The sequence below is a fragment of the Lontra canadensis genome, unplaced genomic scaffold (assembly GCF_010015895.1).
Source record: "Lontra canadensis isolate GAN:19392208 unplaced genomic scaffold, GSC_riverotter_1.0 scaffold25, whole genome shotgun sequence".
NCBI classification, from domain to species: Eukaryota; Metazoa; Chordata; class Mammalia; order Carnivora; family Mustelidae; genus Lontra; species Lontra canadensis.
In genome coordinates, this window is record NW_022631019.1 from 23,175,940 (window position 1) to 23,179,278 (window position 3,339).

Here is a 3,339-nt window from a genome sequence, read left to right on the forward strand (position 1 = left end):
ACCAGAGAGGCAGGACTGAGACTGTGAGCCACTCCCTGTGGGAGGAGGGCCCAAACATCTGCTCTCATAGACAGTGATGGAAGGTCAATTAGCAGGTCCCACCACTCCTACCCTAAGCTAAGACCTTTGCAGTCATCACTTTACATCATCAATAAGAATTACTATTTTATTTTATTCCTAGCATGTCAGAATCAGGACAAGGAAGAGAAGGACTATTGAAAGGAGACCCCCTTGGAGGTCCAAACTGGCAGAAAGCTCAGGCAGTTGATTGGCTGGTAATCAACACAGTACTTGAAGAGAAGTATTTTGCAAAGTATGGTGTATGCCCCATTGCTGTGAATGCTATCTGGTGGCAAAAAAAATAAACTTCTGTTATCTTAAGAATGATGTATATGGATTAGAAAATAAAACTGTATAATTACAAACAACAAAAGATACAACTATAACATTGGGGCACCTGGGTGGCTCAGTGGGTTGAGCCTCTGCCTTCGGCTTGGGTCATGATCCCAGGCTCCTGGGAACGAGCCCCGCATCCGGCTCTCTGCTCGTCAGGGAGCCTGTTACCGCTTCTCTCTCTGCCTACTTGTGATCTCTGTCTCTCTGTCTGTCAAATAAATAAATAAAATCTTTAAAAAAAAAATTGCCTGCTATGATGTAGGACTAGCGTAGTCAATTTAAATAAAAATAATACCATGAGTAAAAATTCTTCCTGCTGTAGGCATGAGATGGGCAAGTTCATGAAACCCGGGAAGGTGGTGCTGGTCCTGGCCAGACCCTATTCCTGGTCATTGTGAAGAACATTGATGATAGCACTTCAGACTGTCCCTACAGCCATGCTCTGGTGGCTGGAATTGACTGCAAAGTGATAGCTGCCATGAATAAGAAGAAAACCATCAAGAGGTCAAAGTTCAAGTCTTTTGTGAAAGTTTAAAACCACTGTCACTTCATGCCCACGAGGTACTCTGTGGACCTCCCCTTGGACAAAGCTGTCATCAGTAAGGATGTCTTCAGAGGCCCTGCTCTTAAACACAAGGCCTGACAAGATGCCAAGCTCAAGTTCGAGGAGAGGTACAAGACTGGTGAGAACAAATGATTCTCCCAGAAGCTGTGGTTTTAGGTCTGTTTTGTTTCAGTCATTAAAAATACAAAAAAAAAAAAAAGTACATATTAACATGGGAAGTAAGAAGATATGGCAAAAATTGAGATGGTGATATGAGAATAACCAAAGTTAGGAAATAATTCAAGGAAGGGCCTGTTTAATGAATAACAAGCCAGCAGCAGCCACTAACAATCCCCTACAAAACAGTCCCCTTCACATCAGGAGCGTACAGAGAAGGGAAAGATTCAAAAGTGAGGGGGGACGCCTGGCTGGCTCAGTTGGTTAAACATCTGACTCTTGATCTCGGCTCAGGTCATGATGTCAGGATCATGATCTCAGGGTTGTGAGATCAAGGCCCACCTTGTGCTCCATGCTGGGCGTGGAGCCTGCTTGGGATTCTCTCTCTCCCTTTTCCTCTACCCCTCCCTTTCTCAAAAAAAAAAAAAAAAAAAAGAGAGAGAGAGAGAACCACTTTCTAAAGAAATTAAGTGATCTTTTTCAAAAGGACCAAAATTCCCGCTTAGAGCATTGGTGTCTTAGAGTAAATCTCTCCTTATGTTGGCACAGGGTGGAAACCGGGTGCCCTCTTGCCTGTCTACCCCCTTTCCACATGTCCTAAAATGGAGCCTGCAGATTGATCTCCCCACTCAGGAAGAGTAGGGACAAATTAAGAACACTTCAGGTTCGAAAGGATTTTCTTCATGCGCCCCCTTTAAAAATGTTATTTGAGGGGCACCTGGGTGGCTCAGTGGGTTAAAGCCTCTACCTTTGGCTCAGGTCATGATCTCAGAGTCCTGGGATCAAGCCCTGCACCGGGGTCTCTGCTCGGCAGGGAGCCTGCTTCCTCCTCTCTCTCTGCCTGCCTCTCTGCCTACTTATGATCTCTGTCTGTCAAATAAATAAATAAATAAATAATCTTAAAATAAAATAAAAATGTTATTTGAGGGGCACCTGGGAAGCTCAGTTGTTAAGTGTCTGCCTTTGGCTCATGTCATGATCCCAGGGTCCTGGGAATGAGCTCCACTTCGGGCTCCCTGCTCTGTGGGAATTTGCTTTTCCCTCTCCCACTCCCCCTGCTTGTGTTCCCTCTCTCACCATCTCTCTGCTTGTCAAATAAATAGATAAAATCTTTTAAAAAAAATGTTATTTGAAGATATACTCCAGCAAAACAGAGAAAAAACCCAAGAAAGAGAGACCAGACTCACCCAACAGTAGAACTGACCCACAAGTGTAATGAATAGAAATACCAGAGTCCATAAAGCCATCAGTCAAAATTAGAACAGGAAGTCAGAGTGTTTGGAGAAAAGTGTCTTCAAGAAGAAAATAGGCTTCATTCAACAAATAATGTAATTAAGAAGCTGGCAGATTTTAATGACCTGATGAAAAAGGCATATGTTTCTTTTCTCAAGAAGAAAAGAGAAAAACAATTAGAAACTCCAGGAGAACAGAAACTCGTATAAGAAACTCATGGTCCAAATATGAAACAAATGAAAATATAACAAGACTTCGAATACTGAGGGAGCGTAGGAAAATACATTTGAACTTGAAGCCTGGAGCATTTCTCTTCAGGCAGCATTTAAATCATAAGATTATAGTTCTTCTGTACGGGTCCCTGGATGCTAGTTAGCTCTGCGAGAATAATGTTTACATAATCATAATTATTTTTCAAAAACACTTTATTGATTTTCAATTTTTGAAATTCAGAGATGGACAGCACATCAAACCAGAACGCTTTCACTATGGCTACGGAACTAAATTCAAATGTAGTGGTTTAGCAAGAGGACTTAGGAGGAGGGAGGGCAAGAGTGATCAAGGATGTCTCATCTTGCACCGTGGGAGTCGGGAGATATTTCATAAAATTAATGGCACAAGAAAGAAGAGCTGGAAAAGGGCATCTAACCAAATACTGGAGGCAAGGTACCTTTGCTAAACTTCTCATCTTTCATAGCTGGGCATGGTGCCAGACATTGGCAGCTCAGGATCTACCCGCCCTCCTTCCCTTGTTCCTAGAATCCTTGCATCTCACGGGGGCACGTGGCTACCCAGAGAAACGGTCTGCTCCCCAGGCTCCATTGTAGCCTCATGGGATCCGGTGAGCCAGTTCAGGACAACTGGATGCAAACAGAGCGGGCATGCCTCTCCACCAGCTGGACTAAGGGTGTACTTGGCCATCTCTGACCCAGGCCACGAGTTTACCCTAGACAATAACAGCAAACGCGTACATGCGTATGCTAACTCTG

General features: G+C 43.7%; 1 pseudogene; it reads left to right on the forward strand.

Annotated features, from left to right (window-relative positions):
- The first annotated feature begins 725 nt into the window (after window positions 1-725).
- On the forward strand, window positions 726-1,117 carry LOC116871398 (annotated as a pseudogene).
- The last annotated feature ends 2,222 nt before the right edge of the window (window positions 1,118-3,339 follow it).